This window comes from Equus caballus, chromosome 20 (assembly GCF_041296265.1).
Source record: "Equus caballus isolate H_3958 breed thoroughbred chromosome 20, TB-T2T, whole genome shotgun sequence".
NCBI lineage: Eukaryota > Metazoa > Chordata > Mammalia > Perissodactyla > Equidae > Equus > Equus caballus.
In genome coordinates, this window is record NC_091703.1 from 36,219,765 (window position 1) to 36,243,616 (window position 23,852).

The 23,852-nt window shown below is 42.4% G+C and overlaps 1 protein-coding gene across 2 annotated transcripts in view; it reads right to left on the reverse strand.

The window, feature by feature from the left end:
- Nucleotides 1–16,374, reverse strand: part of LOC100052006 (MHC class II DR-beta chain) — a 99,421-nt gene extending 83,047 nt beyond the window's left edge. Inside the window, exons 1-4 of one of the 2 annotated variants that reach the window (XM_070245391.1) lie at nt 15,998–16,374; nt 12,461–12,599; nt 11,946–11,969; nt 11,296–11,330 (exon numbers count right to left, since the gene is read on the reverse strand). The gene's annotated coding sequence lies outside the window, so the exon portion shown is untranslated. The remainder of the gene's footprint in view (nt 1–11,295; nt 11,331–11,945; nt 11,970–12,460; nt 12,600–15,997) is intronic. The other variant, XM_070245393.1, reaches the window with a different exon arrangement.
- Nucleotides 16,375–23,852: the final 7,478 nt, after the last annotated feature.

Consider the following 23,852-nt stretch of genomic DNA (forward strand, 5'->3'; position numbering starts at 1 on the left):
GTTTGGAAAATTAAGAAAATATCTGTGAAATGAAAACAGAAGACAAAGAAATGTAATATAAGGGCCGGCTCCATGGCCGAGTGGTTAAGTTCACATGCTCTACTTTGGCAGCCCAGGGATTTGCCAGTTCACAACCTGGGTGCAGTCATGGCACTGCCCATTGGGCCATGTTGAGGTGACATCCCACATGCTACAACTAGAAGGACCCACAACTAAAATATACAGCCTTGTACTGGGGGAATTTTGGGAGAAAAAGAAAAAGTAAAAAGAAGATTGGCAACAGTTGTTAGCTCAGATGCCAAGCTTTAAAAAACAAACAACAACAACAAGAAGTGTAATATATTGTAGAAAAGATAAGACACAGAGAATAGACCCAGGAAGTCCAACATCAAGTAAGAGAGCTAAAGAGAGAAAAAGAGAAATGAAAAAGAAGATTACCAAAACAAATCATAAGAGAAAATTTCCCAGATATAATAGACCTAATTCTTTACACATAATGGGGTTTTCAGATATTTAGCAAAATTAATGAAAAAAAGATTCATCACTAAATACATCATTTTAAAAATTTGAGAACCTCAAGAGTTAAAGGAAAAGCATAAATTATCCCAGTGGGAGAAAACAAAATAAAACAACCTGACAACAGACTAAAAGTCAGACTGCCAGATACTTCTATCATTAAGATAATAAGGAAGGCCCTCAAGTTCTAAAGGAAAACTATTTTCTATTAATAAATGTATACCTTTTGAAAATCACAATAAGGCACAAAGAATGAACAAAAATACTGTTAAACAAGAAAGAATCTAAAATTTACCTACCACGCATAATTTTATTGGAAGTCAGTTAAGGATATGACTTAGTAAAGTGAGGTTGTAAATCAGGAAATAGAAATGCACTTGGGGAATGACATCAGCAACATGGCCGAATAAGACCATCTCTCCTTCATATCCCACTCTTAACAACTGGCGTTTATCCACGGGCAAAACTGCCTTTGTGGAAGTTTTAAGACCCAGCACCATACACTAAGGGACTCGGGAGGAGTCTCACCAACCTATGCATCTGGTAACAGGCTTACAGACTTCACTTCAAGCTAGGGACCCTGTAATGGCCTGTGAACTGGCTTTAGCCCCTCTGAGCCTGGTCCAGGAGCCCCTGGAGAACACTGTTTTAGACAATCACCCACAGACAAGAGAGCCTTTGTGGAAGTCCAGGTTTCCAGCAGAGAAGTTCCAGCATACCACTGAAGCAAAGAAAGACAAGGTTGGATGCACAGGAGAGGGGAAGAGGAACAGTTTGACTTTACCTGCATCAGCACTCCTCCAAAAGGTGGCACAACTCAGTGCCAAGAGAGACTTTCTTAACCTGTGATCTCTCCCATGGGGAATGTAAGAGAGTGTGAGTGAGTGCCTGGCCTCCACAGCTGTGCAAGTTGCTGCGAAAGAGGACCATATCTCTCTCACTCCATCCAGAGTAGAGAGTCATGAGTTGCATTGCATTACCGAGGGTGGGAAAAGGCTGGGAGAGCAGCAGATAGGACTCTTGGAGGATATTTAAGGGGCACAGATCCTAATAACTGTGTCATGGACTCCACCAAGAAGTCTACGCTTGAGCCACCAGGGATCCCTCACCAGTGGGTCCCACCAAATGGACCACAGGCACCCCCAACACTCCGTGAATCTTACCCACACATCCTCAAGCTGTGGTTAACTCTCTCTGCACTCTAACCAATGGCAGCAAGAACGAGCTTAGGCAAACAACTAGTAAGTAGTGCAGAAAGATAGCCAAAATCTGCAGGCCAATGAGAGAACACAAACTTAAGCTTTAGCTCTACCCTTGCAAAAGCAGAAGGGAGACTGTCAGCACCCAGCCCAGGATGCTGCAAGATCTAGACAAAGCATACAAGCTTAAGAATTCTTCCACAGGAAGGACCAAGAAGTGTGGTGCAGGCATATGCATAGAAGGTCTGAAAAAGCCTCATGTCCCTAGCAAGACTGGTGAAAGATATTTCTATATTTAAGTCAGTTAATAATGACTGGAGATAACTGCTACTTTAAACGCAAAGACAGTAATGCAGGACCTAAAGGAACATTAAAAATCAGGAAACATGACACCACCAGAGGATCAAAATAACCTCCCAGTAACTGGGGCCAAGGCATCGAGATCTGTGATTTACCCAATAGAGAATTCAAAATAGCTATTTTAAGGAAGCTCAAATAGAACACAGAAAACAATTCAATGGAATCAAGAAAACAATACATGAACAAAAGGAGTTTAATGGAGAAATATAAATCACAAAAAAGGACCAAACAGAAATTCTGGAGATGAAAAATACAATAAGAGAAATGAAAAAAATGCAATAGAGAGCATCAACAGCAGACAGGGTCAAGTAGAAGAAAGAAATTATGAATTAGGAGATAGGAACTTTGAAACTATCCAGTCAAGGCAGAAAAAGAAAAACAAATGAAAAGCAGTGAGAAAACCTAGGTGTCTATGGAATATCATCAAAAGTAACACTCTGAGGGGCCAGACCAGTGGCACTGTGGTTAAGTTCGCACATTCTGCTTTGGAGGCCTGGGGTTCACTGGTTCAGATCCTAGCTGTGGACCTATGTACTGCTTGTCAAGCCTTGCTGTGATAGGTGTCCCACATATGAAGTTGAGAAAGATGGGAACAGATGTTAGTTCAGGGCCAGTCTTCCTCAGCAAGAAAGAAGAGGATTGCCAGCAGATGTTAGTTCAGGGCTAATCTTCCTCAAAAAAAACACAAAAAACCTAACACTCTGGATGACTAGAGTGCCAGAATCAGAAGGGGACACAAAACTTATTTAAAGAAACAATGGCTGAGAATTTCCCTATTCTGGGATGAGATTTGGATATCAAAGTTTGTGAAGCTATAGGTCAAGAAATAAACCCAATTTAGAGATCTTCTCTAAGACCCATTATAATAAAACAGTAAAAAATCAAAGACAAAGAAATAATTTTAAAAGCAGCAATAGTAAAGAAGCTTGTAATTCTTAAGGCAATCCCCATAAGGCTATCAGCAGATTTCTCAACATATATTTTATAAGTCAGGGGAGAGGGGGTGATATAATCAAAATTACTGAAAGAAAAAACTGCCAACCAAGAATACTGTAGCTGACAAAGTTATCCTTCACAAGTGAAGGAGAAATAGAGTTTCCCAGACAAACAAAATCTGAGAGAGTTCATCACCACTAGACCTGCTTTGCAAGAAATGCTGAAATGAGTTCTTCAACCTGAAAAGAAAGGACACTAATTAATAACACAAAAACAGATGAAAATATAAACACGCTGGTATAGGTGAGTATATAGTCAAATTCAGAATACTTTGATAACTGTAATATGGTGATGTATTAACCACTTAAACGTAGTATAAGATTGAAGAAAAAAGTATTCAAAATAACTGTAGATATAATATTTTTTAATGAATGTACAAAATGAAAAGAGATAAACTGTGACATCAAAAATATAATGGGAGAAAGGAAAAGGGGAGAGTATTTCTATGCAATTGAAGTTAAGTTGTTGTCAGTTTAAAATAGATTACTATTATATATATATTTTATGTAAGCCTCATGGTAACAACAAAGCAAAAACTTACAGTAGATACACAAAAGATAAAGGAAGGGAATCATGGCATACCACTACAGAAATTCATCAATTTTACAAAAGAAGGCAGCAAGAGAGGAGGAAAAGAATAAGGGAACTACAAAACAGCCAGAAAACAATAAGATGGCTTAGTAACGACTCTCCTATCAATAATTACTCTTAACATAAACAGATTAAATTCTCCAATAAACAGCATAGAGTGGCTGGATGGATTAAAAAAACAATCAACAGCAAAAAAGTCTTAACTATATGATGCCTACAAGAGACTCACTCCAACTTTAAGGACACACATAGGCTCAAAGCAAAGAGATGGAAAAAGGTATTCCATGAGAGTGGAAACCAAAATAGGCCAGCGGTAGCTATACTTACAAAACACAAAATAAACTTTAAGTGAAAAACTGTCAAAGAGACAAAGAAGGTCATTAGACAAGATAAAGAAGTCAATTCATTAAGAGGATATAACAATCATAAGTATATACATACCCAACATAGAAGCACCTAAGTATATTAAGCAAATACCAACAGATCTGAAGGGAGAAATAGACAACAGTGCAATAATAGTAGGGGACTTCAATAGCCTATTTTCAACAAGGGCTAGATCATGCAGACAGAAAATCAATAAGGAAATAATGAACTTCAATTATATTTTAGACCAAATGGACCTAACAGACATATACAGAACATTTCATCCAACAGCAACAGAATACACTTCTTCTCAAGTGCAAATGGAATATTGTCCAGGATAGATCATATCTTAGGTCACAAAACAAGTCTTAATAAATTGAAGATTGAAATCATATTAAGTATCTCTTCCAACCACAACAGTATGAAATGAGAAATAAAAAACAAGAGGAAAGCTGGAATTTCTACAAGTATGTGGAAATTAAAGAACACATCCTGAACAACCAATGGTTCAAAGAAGAAATCAAAAGAGAAATCAAAGAATATCTTGAGATAAATAAAAATGTAAATACCACTTATGGGATGCAGCAAAGACAGTTCTTATAAAGAGGGAACTTTCTAGTCATAAATGCCCACATTAAGAAAAAAGATCCCAAAAGAGCAACCTAACTTACCCCTCAGGAACTAGAAAAAGAAAAACTAAGCCCAAAGTCAGCGGAAGGAAAGGAATAATAAAGATGACAGCAGAAATAGGGGTTAAGAGACTATAGAAAAGGCCAAGGAAACTAAGACTTGATTTTTTGAAAAGATAAAGTGGACAAGCTTTTACCTAGACTAATAAAAAAAGACACGTGACTCAAATTAGTAAAATTATAAATGAAAGAGGAGACATTACAACTGATACCATGGAAATATAAAGTATCATAAGAGACTACTATGAACAATTATATGCCAACAAATTGGATAACTTAGAAGAAATACATAAATTCCTGGAAACATACAACCAATAAAGACTGATTCTTACATAGAAAATCTGCACAAATCAATAGCACGTAAGGAGATTGAATCACTAACCAAAAACCTCCTAACAAAATAAAGCCCAGACATTTTCACTGGTGAATTCCACCAAACATTTAAAGAATAATTAATGCCAGCGCTTCTCAGACTCTTCCAAAAAATTAAAGAGGAGACAACAGTCCCAAATTCATTTTACAAGACCCGCATTACCAAAAGCCAGATAAGACACACACTACAAGAAAGGGAAATGTCCCTGATCAAAATAGATGCAAAAATTCTCAAAAAAAATCAGCAAACTGAATTCAACAGCACATTAAAAGAATCATACTCTCTGATCAAGAGGGATTTACCCCTGGGATGTAAGGATGTTTCAACCTATGCAAATCAATAAATGCAAAACACCACAAAATAGATTAAAACATAAAAGTCTTATGATCATCTCAATAGCTTTAGAAAAAGCATTTGAAAAAATACAACATCCTTTCATGATAAAAACTCTCAACAAATTGGGTAGAAGGAATATACCTCAACATAATACAGGCCCTATATGACAAGCCCACAGCTAACATCATACTCAATAACCTCGAAAAGTTGAAAGCTTTTCCTCTAAGATCAAGAACAAGGCAAGGGTGCTAACTCTCACCACTCCTATTCAACAGAGCACTGAAAGTCCTATCCAGAGCAATCAGGCAAGAAAAAGAAATAAACGGCATTCAAATTAGAAAGAGAGAAGTAAAATTGTCTCCGTTTGCAGACTATGTGATCTTACTCATAGAAAATCCTAAAGACCCCACCATAAAACTGTTAGAACTAGTCAATAAATTCAGGAAGTTTGGACGATACAAAACCAACATGCAGATCCACTGCATTTATGTACATTAACAGCAAATGATCTGAAAAAGAAATAAAGAAGACAACCCCATTCACAATACTGTGAAAAACAATAAAATACTTAGGAATAAATTTAACCTATCAAGAGGGTAAAATATCTGTACACAGAAAATTAAAAGATAATGATGAAAGAAATTGAAGAAGACCCAAATAAATGGAAAGATATCCTGTGTTCATGGTTCAGAAAAATTAATACTGTTAAAATGTCCGTACCACACAAATCCATCTACAGATTCATTATAATCTCTAACCAATTCCAATGGCATTTTTCACAGAAATAGAATAAGCAATCATAAAATTTGTATGGAAACACAGAAGACACCAAAGATTCCTAAGCACTCCAAGGAAAAGAGAACAAAGCAAGAGGTGTCACATTTCCTGATTTCAAACTATATCACAAAATTAGAGTAATCAAAACAATATGGTACTGGCATAAAAACAGACACATAGACCAATTGAACACAATTGAGAGCGCAGAAATAAACCCATGCATATACAGTTACCTAATATTTGACAAAGGAACCAAGATTACTCAGTAGAGAAAACACAGTGCCTTCAATAGATGGTGTGGGCAAAATTGGATATTCACATGTAAAAGAATGAAACTAGACCCTTATCTTACCCCACATGTAAAAGTTAACTCAAAATATATTAAAGACTTAAGTGTAGGACCTGAAAATCTAAAACTCCTGGAAGACAAGATAGGGAAAAAGCTAACTGACATAGGTCCTGGCAATGATTTTTTGGATATGACACCTAGAGTATAACCAACAAAATAAAAATAAACAAGTGGGACTATATCAAACTGAAACACTTCTGCACAGCAAAAGAAACAATCAGCAAAATGAATAGGCAACCTACGGAATGGGAGAAAATATTTGCAAACCACACATATGATAAGGAGTTAATATCCAAAATATACAAAGAACTCATACAAATTAATAGCAAAAATGCAAATAATCTAATTAAAAAATGGGGAAAGGACCTGAATAGACATTTTTCCAAAGAAGATATTTAAATGGCCAATAGGTGCCCGGAAATGTCCTCCACATCATTAATCATCAGGGAATTGAAAACCAAAGCCACAATGAGCTATCATCTCACATCTGTTAGGAGGGTTATCATCAGAAAGATAAACGATAAATGCTGGTGAAGATGTGAAGATAAGAGAACCCTTGTGCACTGTTCGTGGAAACGTACAGTGGTTCAGCTACTATGGAAAACAGCATGGAAGTTACTCACAAAACTAAAAATAGAATTACCATATGATCTGGCAATTCCACTTGGGGGTATATACCTCAAGGAAACAAACACACTGTGTCAAAGAGATATCTGCACCCCCATGTCCATTGCTGCATTCTTGACAACAGCCAAGACTTGGAAACAACCTGTCAATGGAGGATTTGATAAAGAAAATGTAGTGAGTATGCTCATACAATGGAAAACTACTCTGCCATAAAAAGAAGGAAATCCTGCCATTGACGACAACACGGATGGATCTTTAGGGAATTATGCTAAGTGAAATAAGTCAGACAGAGAAAGACAAACACTTATGATCTTATACATATGTGGAGTCTAAAAAAACCAAACTTATTAAAAAAAGAGATCAGATTTGTGATTGCCAAAGGCAGGAGTTGGGGGAATTAGGTGAAGGCAGTCAAAAGGTACAAACTTCCAATTATAAGACAAATAAGTACTGGGGATGTAACGTGCACATGATGACTATGGTAAACAATATTGTATCATATATTTAAAAGTTGCTAAGAGAGAAGATCTTAAAAGTTCTCATCATAAGGAAAAAAAACTTTCTGTAACTATATGAGGTGATGGATGTTGACTAAACTTATTGTGGTAATCATTTTGCAATATATATATATATTTTGAGATATATATATCAAATCATTATGCCATATGCCTTAAATCCATACAATGTTATATATCATTTGTATATCGAAAAACAGAAGAATAAAAAATAAAATTTAAATTTCAAAAAGAAAAGAAATTGGACTCCTATATTACACCACTCACAAAAGTTAACCAGATAAAAAACTTAAATGTGAGACCTGAAACCACAGAACTTTCAGGAAAAAACTCCTTGACACTGTCATTGACATTGGCAATGACACCACAAACACAAGCAACAAAAGCAAAAGTGAACAAGCGAGACTATATCAAACTAAAAAGCTTCTTCACAGCAAAAGAAACAATCAACAAAATGAAAAGGCAACCTACAGAAGGGGGGAAAATACTTACAAACCATCTATCTGACAAAAAGTTAATATCCAAAATATATAAGGAACTCACAAAACTCAAGAACAAAGAAACAAACTATCCAATTGAAAAATCGGCAGAGGAACTGAGCAGGCATTTTCCGAAAGAAGACATACAAATGGCCAACAGGTACATGAAAAGATGCTCAACATGGCTAATCATCAGGGAAATGCAAATTAAAAACATGAAATATCACCTCATCCCTGTTAGAATGACTGTTATCAAAAAGACAAGAGATAACAAGTGCTGGTGAGGATGTAGGGAAAAGGGAACTCTTGTGCCCTGTTGGCAAGAATGTAAATTGATATAGCCACTATGGAAAACTGTATGGAGGTCCCTCAAAAAATTAAAAATACAACTACCACATGATCTGGCAATCCCACTTCTGTATATATATGCAAAGGAAATAAAAACAGGATATCGAAGAGCTATCTGCACTCCCATGTTCACAGCAGCATCATTCACAATAGCTAAGATATAGAAACAACTTAAGTATCTGTCAACAGATGAATGGATAAAGAAGACGTGGTATATACACAATGGAATATTATTAGAAGAATATTATTAATAATTATTATTAATATTATTAGACTAGAAGGAAATCTTGTCATTTGATTGAAGGTAAGACCAAATACTCACAATTAGTAGGTAGTTCTCTAGTACCCTCATACACTTTTCTCCAAGGTATGTGTCTACTAAGACTCAGCCCCTGTTGTGAGCAAACTTGTTTATAAAGGATGCACTTGTTTATTTTTTTGGTTTTTGGGGGTTTTTGTGAGGAAGATTTGCCCTGACCTAACATCTGTTGCCAATCTTCTTCTTTTTGCTTGAGGAAGATTAATGCTGAGCTAACATCTGTGCCAATATCCCTTTATTTTATGTGGGATGCCAACACAGTGTGGCTTGACAAGCAGTGCTAGGTTCCCTCCAGGATCCGAACCTGGAAACCCCAGACCGCTGCTGAAGCAGAGCGCACGAACTTAACCACTACGTCACCATGCCAGCCCCCAAGGATGTACTTGTTTTTTTGATTAAATTATCAATTAAAGATTACGCAAAGAAATCCTGGTGCAAAAAATAGTTGCATCTATGAAACTGTCACTGAAAGGAAGGAAAGAAGATACTGGCCCTCATTAAGAAGGAATCTTCTAGCATGGGGCCAGTGTAACAATGTCGAACTGTAAGAATGTCTTAGAGTATTCTCTACCACTCACCACGATAATAGGTCTTAAGTTTCAAGTAGAAAAGTCAAATCTCAATGTCTCTGGTTCAATCTCTAGCCCTGCCTCTTGTATTTGCAGGGTCACCAGCAAAGAACTTATAGAGACCAAGGGCTCCCTGGATAACCAGCACAAGTCCTTCTCACTTCCCCGAGAGTGTCACTCCCTCTTGACTCCTATGGTGACTGACAAGGCCCACTCTGAGGAAGATGACAAAACCTCTGGCCACTCAGCATCTTGTTCTGGGTAGATTTAGACTATGACCTTGGGGAGCAGAGTCCTGAGTGTCAGTATTCGTTCACACAGTCATAAGTGCTCATGTCTGACAACCTGCATTACAGCCTAGAGATGGAAGAGGAAGGCCCCAAGGAAGGCTAGTTTTCATTCTCACCTCACCCAAGAGAGGAAAGGACCTGCTATTGGCTCCTCAGGCCCTATGGGTGGGTGAGGGAGCAGGGAGGAGAGGATGCTGGCTCCTCAGTGGCATGAGCTACCATAACCTCAGAGAGAAGCTCTTAGCCACTTGTCTTAATGTCAAGACCCAAAGACTGAGATGGAGACCAACATTCAATGCTGGGCCATGACAAAAGAACCCAGTGTGTAGTGATCATCCTAACATCTGGGAAGAGAATGTCTTTGGGAATCAACAAGTCACCATATCCACAGGCAAGGGGAGCACTATCATCTGAGAATTCTAGCTCAGCAGGGTCATCAGGTAACTGGGCAGGAGACAAGGACTAGGAGGGATTTTAAGTTGGCACCCGTTAGAAGGGACCCTAGAAAGACAGGGAGCTCTGCCATTTATCTCCTGGGGTCCATGCTATAAATAAACAAAATTGCCCTTTATGTCACTTCACTGTGATAGGGCTCTGGAGGTCAGGGTACGCCACATGGCAGGTGTAGACATCTTCACAACGGGGAGTCATTTACAGCATCACCAAGATCTGGAAGTCCAATCTCTGCTCCCAATAAGGCAGAGGGGGTAGACACAAGGCTGGCTATTTCAACTCCATGTACATGATGTTTTTGAGAAAGGTGTGCCTGTTACTCAGGCTTGGCCAATCAGAATCTTTCCTAAAATTGTTCAAAATTTGGTATACACTCTAGAAACACACAACAGACACACACACACACACACAGAAACAAAGATGAGATAAGATGTGAGGTGATGAGAAAGAGAGATGCACAAAATAGAGATACGAGAAGAAACAGAGAGGTAAAGAGATGCAGATGAATAGTGCGAGGGTGCAGACAGAGAAAAATGAGAGAGAGACAGAGGCAGAAATACAATGAAAGAGCAAGAGACACAAGAGAGACAGAGATGCAGATACAGACATAGAAACAGACACATTGAAAGAAATATACAAGGACAAAGAGAGACATGGAGAAAGAGAGAAAGGTGCACAGATAGCGATATAACAGAAAGAGAAGAGAGGGATAAAGACCTCACTAAATTTCTGGATCTAATTACTTCCAAAATCAAGTTGACCCAGGCTTCCTTGTAATATGAGCAAAGTAAACCTGAGTTGGGTTTCTATCATTTGGAATCAAAAATAGTACTTTTATTGCTGGTTATACTTTTTCAAAAATAAAAATTGACCTCTATCAATGTGACCTACCAAGTTGTATTTGAACCATCAGTTTGGTTCACTGCACCACCAGGGGCCTCTATATCTGTGTCTAGAAAGGCTCTGGGGTCATTGTAAGAAGCAGCATCACAGTCACATCCATAGGGCAAGGGTCACAGCAGGTTACCAGGAGACCACATCAGAATCACTGTAGGACTCCGATCTTAGAAGTGGACAGGCTGATACAGGCAGCTGGGAATTCTTAGCAAAGACAGACAAGCATTACAGAAGAGCAAAAACCAATACCTGTCGAAGTATCCTCAAGAGTCAGTGCAGGAGCCCTGTAAAAGAGAAACAGAGAGCAATCAGCACACGGCATCCTGAGAGATGCACCCTCTCCCCTCCCATTTGGGGCCCTGCAGCATCAGACAGAGAAAGTTGAGGTCCAGGGCACATCATCATCACCTCCCCCAGTATCTGTGTAAAAGTGAAATCAGCTAAAGAGGACACAGCACTTCCGCTCCATGCAGATGTGTGGCAGGCGGGGAATCAGCTGTTATCCTTTTGGAGGATACAAAGATTTCACTCCTTTTAGTAAAGGAGATGATAAGTCATCTCCTTTCCACCACTAGCAGCCTATTTCAGTCACTTATAAATGCACACAATCAGTACCTACCAATATGTGGCACAAAATAGGCATCATCCTGGTGTCTAACACCCAAGGTGTGGCCCTGGGTCCCACTTTGGCAGAAAGATGCCACCAAAGTGATGGTCTGGTTCTGGGGAACCACCTTGGGAGCGTCCTACAGAAACCAGGTAAACTTCTCCCCCAACCTTGATTCTGGCAGCAGGGAAAAGGCCATGAACCAAGACCATCGTGCCCAGGTATGCTCACCTCAGCCCTTCCCTCTTTTACCTGTCACCACACCCCCACTGAATCCAAGCAGAAATAGTACCTGCTGGCGAAGGCCCACGAGGTCCTACAAAGGAAGTTATAGGGAGAAAGTTCTCATTAAAGAAACAGCCAGTCCCTCTCTTCCCCCACAGGGAAATGAGACATGTAGCTTCATTGAAAATTTATTTCCCTCCTACCCATCGACCACAAGGTGTTAACTGTTATGAGCTAAATCCCCCAGAATGAATGAAACTGTCCCTAGAAGGAAGGGAAGGCTATACTCTGACCCTCTTAAAGGAGGAAGCTTTCAGAAAAGAGCCAGTAAGACATGATGAACTGGAAGGAAGTCCTAGAACACACTCCACCAGTCACCTCTGTGGTCGGAATACCTTTCAACCAGTGAAATCAGGTTCCAATGTCTCCCCCTAGGTTGTTCCATCTCCTCCCACCACCAGCCCAGCCTCCTTCATACAGGGTCAGGAGGAAGAGGCCTCCCTGAACATCTAGAGGCAGAGGACCCCTGAACAGAGGGTCTCAGTCACAGCTCATCTTCCCCCTTTCCCCACAGCGCCTTACCCTTCTGGCTCCTGCAATGGATGACTCCTTGGTAGCAGAGTGGATAAACTTGGCCACTTTATTAGCTTGAATAAACACATTTGTCAGTTTACTTTTCAGAGTCTCAAGAGACAACAGTAATCATCCAATGGGAGTTCTTCTGTTGATCAAATTGATAAAAAAAAAAAGAACCACTTTAAAATTATAAATTGCTGTTTTATACAGGCCACTCTTCATAAAATTTTTTAAAAAATAAAAATAATAAATTTAGACTTCTTTCCCCCCACACCTACTGAAGGTGATCATTGGGATTAGCTCTAGTGACTCATGATAGGACAGTGACACTGTTTTCTGTTAGTCCCAGTGCCCCCACAGTAGAGAAAGTCCAGCAGCTTTGACTCTCTCCTACTGGCTGGGGGACCATCAACACCACACATGGCCCTATGAATAGTGACATGGACTGGGAATTAAGCATGTATAGACATTTCCACATCCAAAAAGTCAGAGCACAGTGACCAGCACATCCTTCCTACAAAGCAGTGATTCTCAAACAGGCTAGATTCCATAATTCTCACCCTGTAATACTGACAAAATTTGAGAGTTAGAGCACTTCTTACAAGCCGCTGATCAACAAAGCATCTCTCAGCTTTTAGCCTAAACTTTGCTCAAATGGCATTCTATGGTGAACTCCTCACAATAATGTATATTATTAAATACATGAACTTCCATCTCCACATCATATATACCACCTATATTTGACTCATTTGTTGACTTGCTCATTTATCCATTCAACAAACATAAATTTGACAAGCACTGGGAATCCAAAGATAAACAACAGACCATGGGCTCTGACATTAAGAACTTGCAATCTAGTAACAGAGCTGAAAAACATGAATGTGGAGCCAGCCCTGATGGCCTAGCAATTTAAGTTCTGCATGCTCTACTTTGGTGGCCTGGGTTTGGTTTCCAGGCACAGAACCACACCACTTGTCTATCAGTAGCCATGCTGTGACAGTGGCTCACAGAGAAGAACTAGAAGAATTTACAACCATACACAGTTATGTACTGGGGCTTTGCAGGGGAAAAAAAGGTAGAAAAAAAATAAAAGGAGAAAGATTGGCAACAGATGTTAGCTTAGGGCAAATCTTCTTCTGCAAAAAAAAAAGAAAACAGAGTTTGTATACAACCTCAATATATGTATAAAAATAAAAACAATTTTTTAAAATGAATGCTGTTTCAAAAATTTGCAATTTTTGAAGGAAAAGAAAGGGAACCTTGAAAACAAATATCACTGATAAACATTATGTTTGCCCATACCTCAATTCCTTTATCTTCTGATATTGCTATTCATGGTCAAATACCATACACCTCTCCCTACTTATTTTACACATCTCTCTTTCACATCTCCAACCATTTTATTGCATCTCCCTTATTCCCTTAGTGTGAAACTAGAGTAAATATTTTATGTGTTTTATTTGATAATATGTTATATTCTCTCATTTTCTTTTTTTCCCTAATTTCCTTTTAACATTCAAGTTTAATTACTAGCTGCCTACACTACTCCATCCCCTTGCTATTAAGAATTACTTCCTTGTTCTGAAATCAGACATTATTATCATGAATGTTCTCTATAGAAAATATTCTGAGATTCTTGCAGAGGTTGGCCTGGGTTACTGAGAATGTAATGTAAACATGCAAGTATAACTGGGGCTTGCTGAGGCCAGCGGGCAGACTCTGCATCCTGATTAAAGGGCACCCATGAGCCATCATCTGGAGGGAATCATGCTTTCAGTGTGGACTTTAACTCTGGTTCAGGTTCTCCTTCCTGGAATCTGACTGAAATCGTGGCCAGCTTTATGGACTTATAAAATCTGTTCATCTTAAACAGATTGGGAGTAAAAAGAGCATAAATTCAAGAGAAAAATGTTACAACAATTTTTATGAAACAGAACTGAAAGAGCAAAAATATAAGTACTTGGTGGCTTTAGGATGTGGGTCAGATGACAGAAGAGTGAAAAGTCAGCTAAAAGTTATGTGAACGTGCAAAGCTAACAGTGTGGTCAGACTAGGGATTAATCAGGGAGCTTCCAGTCCCTTTGAAAGTATCATTTTGCCGCACCAACATTGAAAATAGGCAAGAACAGACTCATATCGCTGCTCTGGTCATAATCGGCTTTAATGAGGCTTTCCTTCCATTAGACTCTATACACAAGTGGTAAAGAACATAATGACTGTTGTGGATTTGGGGGAGGCTTCAGGACCTGGTTAACTGTGGGCTGAGTGCTTCAAGTGTTTATTATGTGCCATTATCAGCATATTAAGGTGATGATGCTAATCCCTAACACACAAGGTAGTTGTGAAATTAAATAGCAAAATACGGATGATGTTTGGGAAGGTAATTGCCTAGAAATAGGTGCTCATTAAATTGTCTACCCCTGAAGTAGATGGTGATGGGGCAGGAAGGGGCGGGGGAAGGGAGGATAGGCAGGGTCTAGGCCAAAAGAAACCTGGAAGAATTTTTATTCAATAATTTAATAGCATCAATTTATTTACTCCCAAACTTCAGCTGTTTCTGTTGCGCTATTTGTTGAACTTTTCTAAGAAATTAAAATTCTGCCTTACAACACCATTAAGTGTTGTTTTTATTTTTAGCAAAGACTTTTTTCCTCAGATTTTGCACTCACAAATTCTAAATTAGATCCAACTCAATTACAGTTTAAAGCATTAAGCAAAATAGTAAAGAATAATCAAGAAAGTCCATTTTTAAGGGTCTTCTTACCCTTCTGTTTTCTTTTGAGCCTAAGTAGATGGCTAGCTGAGCACATGCATTCATTAATTTTACAAAAGTTTATCGATCTCATACTGTGCCAGTCAGTGTGTCAGGTACTAGACATACAAGGATAATTAGTCCCTCACCTCAGAGGTCCAGAACTGGTGATAGCCATTTAAGAAAACAGAATTGAGATGAATAACAATATGAAACCAAAAAGTTAAAATATGTCACGACCTGTACACCACGCGTGCCAGGTGCCCTGGCGCAGCTATGGGGCAGCCCTAATGCCACCAGGCCAAGCTGTTAAGCCTCTCAGCCCCAGGAGCCCTGAACAGGGGCCTTGCAGGGAGAGCTCACAGCAGGGCGGCGGGCGGGGAGGAGGGAGGGAACTCTGCACAGGGCGCTGCTCAGGCGAAGTGAGGAACCAGGAAGCGCACACACCGCGGGCAGGAGGCGGGGATGCGCAGAATTACTGGAAACAAGAGCAGAGAGAGTGACGCCACACTGGGAGGCCTGGCCCGCCTCTGGGGGGGAGCGTTCCAGCGCTGCTGAACTCGGTCTCCCCGTGCTGCCCTCGGCCCGGCCCCTCCGCCGCGGGACGCGCCCGCCTCCCTGTCCCCTCCCTGGGTCCAAGGCTCAGGCCCCAGAGGCCGCCCCGCCCTCCCCGCGCGGATGTGGCCGAGCCCAGGGTGGGCCCCGCGGAGGGCGGGCGGCCGGCGGTCACCTTGGCGCTGCAAGGTATAGGGGGCCTCCCCCTGGTAGTTGTGTCTGCACAGCCTGTTCACCTAGGCGCGGTGCTGCTCCAGGACGTCCTTCTGCCCGTTCCAGGCCTCGGCTTCCGGCCGCCTCAGTTCGGTCACCGCCTGGAAGTCCCCCACGTCGCTCTGGAAGCGCACGTGCTCCTGCCGGTTGTAGATGTATCTGTTCACACTCCGCACCAGTTCTGACCGGGAACCGCACCCGCTGTGTCCGGTTGGTGAAGTAGCACAGGCCCTTAAACGGGAACAGGAAAATCTCTGCGGGAAATACAGCCCTGCCATCAGTCAGGCCGCAGCCCCACAGCCCAACGCAGTAGCCGCTGTGCCGGCGCGTTCTGGGTCCCGGCCCATTGGGTGGCAGAAACCTGAAACCCAGCTGCCACCTTGGGTTCCCGCCCAACGTGGCCCTGCGCCTCCCACTGCAAGCCTGGCATCCTCAGGCAGCTTTTCCTCAGGCCCGCCCAGCTCTGAGGGCTTCCAGAACTGTCTTCATATGAGGAAAGGAGAGCCCTGTCTCTAAGGGCAAGCCCTGCGACCTGAGAACTGAGTACAGAGGGCAGTTGGGTTTATTTTACATTAATCCCCATACTTGGAGGAATCAGGACATTCTCACATGAAATCCCATTCTCCATAGAACTCCTGGGAAGCTCGAAGACATGAGCACAAGCGTTCAAGGGAATGGCAAGAAAGGGCTAGAATTAAGCTTGTCCTCTACCTGAGAAGCATTTGCTCTTGGTCCCTGGACAAAATGCCTCCCTCCAATGCTTGGGTTTACTCTGAGTTTTTGCCACCCCTACCTCACCCCAGTGTGAGGCTCTCTCACCCCTGTGTGTTTAGAAGGGACAGACATCTCCTGAGTGGTAAAAAGGAACATTTTATTCACAGAAAGAGCACAGACATTTGAATTAGATAAATTGGATTCTAATTAAACTGTGAGAATTGCCAGCTTGGGCAGGTTACTTAGAGTATCTATATCATAAGTATAATTGTATAAAAGGAAGTCATAACATCTACACATGGGGTATTAGGAAGATTGTGAGAGAATTTATATAGAGGTACTAATCTGTGTCTGAAGTGAATGGTTTCTCAGTATGTGTTATTTCATTTGTTTACGTTCTCCTTTCTGCTAAATTCAGTCCACTGTCAACTCAAACCATGAACCCCACTCAAGTTACCATTCGACCATAAATCAGTGAAACTTAAGAGTTCCTGTCTGTGGTCACCCTGTCAGCTTCACTCAAATACCCAGAGTTCGCCTCCGCGAGCCCTCCACTCAGAGTCAGGAGTGTAGAGTCCTTCCTCAAATATGAGACTACAGAGACCATTGCTGCCCTACATTTTCCCCCAACCCAGAGTCCCATGGTATTTAGTTGACACCCTGAAATGGGAAATCCCACTGTGTCCTCTTTGGAGAAATTTATATCTTCAAAAATAACCCCAAGTTCCCTTGGTCCTGGCGCTGGTGGTAGATGCACACTTTGTCTCCTCCCCATTATAACATTCCCAGGCTTGAATTCATGAGATGAGGATTGTCCTCACCTCATCATTAGAAGGTGGAAATGAGAATGTAAAATTGCTCTCTTTGCCATAGAAAGACTGTATCCTGAGACCATAGAATCCCCCACACCCCAGCCCGCGGGTCCCTCAGAGCCTGTTCCCCAGGGTGGTGGCTCTGGGGAGCAGCTGCCCTGCACTCAGGTGCAGAGTCTCTGCCCTCAACCACCGGGGTGCTCAGCACCACCAGCATCACCATCACAGCTGCTGTCCAAAAGCCTCTGGGGATCTGCGGAGCCATCTTCCCAGACATAATTGAGAACTGTCGACGAAAATAATCCATAACCAATCTATAAATGAAAATTTGGGTGAGTTTATTCTGAGCTTAAATCTGAGGATTATAACCCGGGGCCTTTCTTCCCGAAGGAAGAAAGGGCACCAAGGAAGTAGGGTGCACATGATGCGGGGTCGGTGAGCCGAGGAGTCGAAAGAAAGATTTCTTAGACTCTTAAGATCTGGCAGTAGTGCTCTTTTATTTAGAGAATAGTGTAGCATGGGGACAGGACCCATGGGCAGTCAGAGCTTCTGCTGCTGCCTCTGCTGCTGCCCCCGCTGGCATGGGGACAGGGCCCAGGGGCAGGCAGAGCTGGTGCGTGGGGACAGGACACACGGGCAGTCAGAGCTCCTGCTGCTGCCGCTTCTGCTGCCCCCGCTGGCATGGGGACAGGACCCATGGGCAGGCAGAGCCGCTGCTGCTGCCCCCGCTGGCATGGGGACAGGACCCATGGGCAGGCAGAGCCGCTGCTGCTGCCCCCGCTGGCATGGGGACAGGACCCATGGGCAGGCAGAGCTGGTGCGTGGGGACAGGGCCCACGGGCAGTCAGAGCTCCTGCTGCTGCCCCAAGTTGAGGGTTAGGGCTAAATTTAAGGCATAGGTATGTGAGTCATCTCTTTACGAAGACAAAGGAAAGAACAAAAAAAAGTTAAAATGGTATCAGTGCAGGTGGGGTCTGGTCATTAGGTGATCCCATGACTTTTAGACAAGAATCAAATCAGATTAAGGAAAGGTTAGACGCCACCATCCTAAACCAGTTACATGAGATTGCCAGACAGCAACCAACTTAAGTTCTTGCCTTCCCCATTAAGAGCTTCTAGGGATAAGGTCATCTCTCCTCTTCTTCCTGGTACAGAGAGGGAGGCACATTTTACAGATAGAGATTTACCTTACAAATGTAAATGTGTCCCAACAAGGGCAAGTTCCATTCCCCAGAGCCTCCTTCCCTGTCCCAGTTTATCGAAAGCAATCAGCCCAAAACAATCCTGATGCCAAAGAGACATATCCTGGGGTGGCCAATTTCAGGTCCCTACAAGGTCATCCCCCCTTCCTTCACAAACGCAAATGTCTCAAAAGGGCAAGCAAAATTCCAGTCCTTGGAGCCTGCTTCTCATCTGCAGTTTTAAAAGTAATGTGGGGACCTGGAATTGGCCACCCCAAGATATGTCTCTTTGGCATCAGGATTATTTGAGGCTGATTGCTTTTGATAAACTGGGACAGGGAAGGAGGCTCTGAGGAATGGAACTTGCCCTTTGTTAGGACACATTTACGTTTGTAAGATAAATCTCTATCTGTAAAGGTGCCTCCCTCTCTGTACCAGGAAGAAGAAAGGAGATGACCTTCTCTCTAAAAACCCTTAATCAATACCAAAGGCAAGGACTAAAATCTGCATTTTATTGTGCTAGTCTGGTAACCTCCTGTAACTGACTTCCCTCCCCCTCCCAACGTTGGCATTCCTTAAGGATTAAGCATCTTTCCTTAGGCTAGGAACCAATTGCTGCTGGGCTCACCTGTGACCGCCCAGCTCCGCCCAGCTCCAGACATAGACTTGCCTCCTGCTACGCCCACCGAGATAGCAGACCATTACCTGCTGTGTCCATCAAGCACTGTGCCGACAGGGCAATCTTGTGAGTATTGTGGGAGGGACATTTCAATCACATGTGAAACACCCTGTTTGGGGCTATATAACCACTCTGTGCACCCCACTTCTTTGGTGCCCTTTCTTCCTTCGGGAAGAAAGGCCCCGGGCCATGGTTCCTCATAAAGCTTTGTTTAATTTTCTCTTGCTATTCTGTCTCATGTGAATTTAATTCGTTCTCCAGCCAGACGAACCCCCATTTGGGGAGAGGAAATGTCCTCCTCCCCTACAGTAACCAGCCTAAAAATCCTCATCATAAACCATTTTAAAATTAAGCAGCCATAAAATCCTCATCAGCACAGACTGGTTATATACCCCCAGAGAGGATGTTTCACATAGGATTGAAATGTCCCTTTTACAATAGTCGCAAGACTGCTCTGTCGGCACAGCGATTGATGGAAACAGCAGGTAGGCCTTCTGTCTCAGTGAACACAGCAGGGTGGCAGTCTGCTGTCTCCAGCTGAGTGGTCACAGGTGAGCTGGGTGGTCAAAGGTGAGTGCAGCAATCAGTTCCTAGCCTAAGGAAAAATGCTTACCCCTAAGGAAATGCTAAGGTGGGGGGAGTTGCATCTTTATCTCAAGGGCCTTTGTTCTGGCCATAGGAAATCTCTAAGCAGATATACAATGCGTGCTCAATAGCCAGTCAGGCCCTTTTGGAAAGAAAAACAAAGTCAGGCCGAATTAGGTTTATACCAAATGGCTTCCTCATATACTCCAATATATCCTATTGCTTGCCATTTTTATTTGTCAGAACAAAGGAAGAAGTAATGGTAGTCAACACAGCTTGTACCTGATGGATCTGATGTGCCCACTTCAGAGAATAAAAACCTGCAAAGCTTCCATGCACTGTAGAATCAGAGAGCCCCTAGGAAAGGAACCAATCAGCACTGGAGCTGAGGGACTTCACCTGTCTCTGGGCAGACATTTTTTGTGAAGATTCTCAGTCCACCGCCTGTCACTGTTTCTCCAGCAAACTGCGCTGGATGAACATTTGAGGTGAAGATTCTCTCTCAGTTGCAGAAGATCTGAAGATTGAATGCCTTAGGAATTTAAAGAACTAAAAGAAAAATGATTCAAGAGTTGACATCTTTGTGATATTCCGTTAAAACCTATGGTTCTTAGTAGGGGAAAATAAGTGGGGATCATATGTCAGGGGAGAGAAACTTATTATCACAGAGATGTTCACTTCTGTCATCTGTGATGCTCTGAGGATCCTTAAGTTGTGGAGGGAGGAGCAGAGCTCTTAGAAGAGGTTTTCAGCTGCAGTTCTACCACTAATGGGCTTTATGAGGGTCAACAAATTACTGAAACTTTGTTCCCTCAGGCTTCTCTCTGTAAAATGTGGATCATGTTTCAAGCATTTTACATCTAGATCTTCAAATATACGAACTTAAGAGTGTTATGACTTCTTTAATACTGCAAAATGTTCCTCAGCTGCCACGTGTAACTGTTAGAAACATCAGGTTAATAACGTGAAGCAACAAAACAAGCAAAGAAAAATCAACACCCAGCCCTGCTGGCAAGTGGTTCTACATTATGCAAGAACCTACTGCATTCCTGCTCTTTGATGAAAGTATTTGAGAAGTTGTTGGCTTTTCTCTTATCAGCTCTTCAGCTGCTTAAATCCTCCCTGACCATGAAACAGGGTCATCTAATGTCAGCAAAGCACAATCCACAAACAGGCACAGCATTCAGACACAGTCAACTTTAGTTCCCAGAACAGAGAGCAAAAGATGTGGAGAAGCATTTCCTGGGGCCTGAATAGTGTTAATGAAGGAGCAGATGTTTAGTGAATGTACTGTACCAGCCCTGAGCATTAAATCCCAAATCACAGAAGTATCAATGTATTTTTCTTAATAAATATTATTTATCAGGTTCCTCTTGCCCATGACTAGGGGCAATACTAAATGGTTATGGAGCAATTAGAACAGTGCATGGCAAACATTAATAAACGAGACAATAAGTATCTACCCCTCTGTTCTTCTCTCTCTCTCCCCTGTATTTTACCTTCTCCTTTTAAAATAGAGGACAGGATAGAGATTGGCCCGGTGGTGTAGCAGTTAAGTTTGCGTGCTTTGTTTCCGTGGCCCAGGGTTTATGGGTTCAGATTCTGGGCGTGAACCTACTCATCCTTTGTCAAGCCATGCTGTGGCAGGTGTCCCACATATAAAATAGAGGAAAATGGGCACGGATGTTAGCTCAGGGCCAGTCATCCTCAGCAAAAAGAGGAGGATTGGTGGCAGATGTTAGCTCAGGGCTGATCTTCCTCAAAAAAAAAAAAAAAAAAAAATAGAGGAATAGAGGGCAGGATGTAAAAGCAGAAGATAAGGAGTTTGCCAGGTAAAAAGAAATAGGGAAGAGGCAAGGACAAAAGTTTCCATTAGTGGCACATAGATGCAGTGAGTTATTCCAACATTCTGTATGAGGTGTGTCGATGAAAATAATCCATAACCAATCTATAAATGAAAATTTGGGAGAGTTTATTCTGAGCTGAAATCTGAGGACCATGGCCCAGGGCCTTTCTTCCCGAAGGAAGAAAGGGCACCAAAGAAGTGAGGTATACAGAGTGGTTATATACCCCCAAACAGGATATTTCACATATGATTGAAATGTCCCTCCCACAATAGTCACAAGATTGCCCTGTGGGCACAGCGCTTGATGGACACAGCAGGGAGTGTGTCTGCTGATGAGGATTTTTAGGCTGCTTAATTTTAAAACGGTTTATGACGAGGATTTTTAGGCTGGTTAATTTTAAAACTGCAGATGAGAATCAGGCTCTGAGGAGTGGAATTTGCTTGCCCTTTGATCAGAGACAATTGCATTTGTGAAGGAAATCTCCATGCCTCCCTCTCTGCACCAGGAGGAAGGGGGGATGGCCTTATCTCTGGAAACTCTTAATGGGGAAGGCAAGAACTTAAGTTGTTTACTGTCTGGCAACCTCATGTAACTGACCCCCCACCCCAAACTCCTCCTTTGTCTTTAGCTGAAGATAATATTTGAGTGGTGACTTCTGCCATTTACTCAATCCGGTTTGATTTGATTCTTATCTAAAAGTTGTGGGACCGCCCCATGGCCGGACCCTACCGGCACTGGTACCATTTTAACTTTTTTTTCCTTTGTCTTGTAAAGAGATGACTCACATACCTATGCCTTAAATTTAGCCCTAACCCTCAACTCGGGGCAGCAGCAGGAGCTCTGACTGCCCGTGGGTCCTGTCCCCACGCACCAGCTCTGCCTGCCCATGGGTCCTGTCCCCATGCCAGCGGGGGCAGCAGCAGCGGCTCTGCCTGCCCATGGGCTCTGTCCCCATGCCAGCGGGGGCAGCAGAAGCGGTGGCAGCAGAAGCTCTGCCTGCCCATGGGTCCTGTCCCCATGCCAGCAGGGGCAGCAGCAGCGGCTCTGCCTGCCCATGGGCTCTGTCCCCATGCCAGCGGGGGCAGCAGAAGCGGCGGCAGCAGAAGCTCTGACTGCCCATGGGTCCTGTCCCCATGCTATTCTATACTATTCTCTAAATAAAAGAGCACTACTGCCAGATCTTAAGAGTCTAAAGAAATCTTTCTTTCGACTCCTCGGCTCACCGACCCCGCATCATCTGCTATCTCGGCAGGCCTAGCAGGAGGCAAGTCTGTTGTCTTGAGCTGAGTGGTCACAGGTGAGCACAGCAATCAGTTCCTAGCCTAAGGAAAGATGCTTAATCCTTAAGGAGATGCCAACGTTGGGAAGGGGAGGGAAGTTGCACCTTTATCTCAAGGGCCTTTGTTCTTGCCATAGGGAATATATAAAGCAGATATGCAATGCATGCTCAACGGCCACAGTCAGGCCCTTTTGGAAAGACAAGGTCAGGCCGAATTAGGTTTACACAAAATGGCTTCCTCCTATACTCCAATATATCCTATTACTTGCCATTTTTATTTGTCAGGTGCATAGTTCCAGAGCACCTGAGATTAGAAAATTTGTCACTGGGCTACCACCAGTGGTGGTGTATCAGGATCAGGGTAAGTCCAGAATAAGGAGGGTTTCCATGGTGGTATGGAAGCGTAAAGGAGGAACATCAAACTCAGACCTGAAATAGGGTTCGCGGCAAAGAATAGTAAAAGATGGACTTTGAAGGTGACTTAGTTCCTGCATTCCCCACCTCAGGGTCTCTGAGAACAACAGAGTCCTGTGGTCCATGCCCTCTCTCCTGTCCTAAGGGGGAAACTTCCCTCAGTTCTGTTCCAGGGCTGTGCCTTGGAGGTTGCATCAGACCTGGGGATTTCCCAGCCTCACAGCACTCTTCACACAGACTTTTCAAGTTGCAACAAATATCACCTTAGAATCTTTTTCTGATTGGCTAAAACCATATCTGAAAGGCTCTGGTTTGGACTTCTGCCAGCTGCTTCCCCCTGACCCAGTTAGCATTCTCTACATTTTCT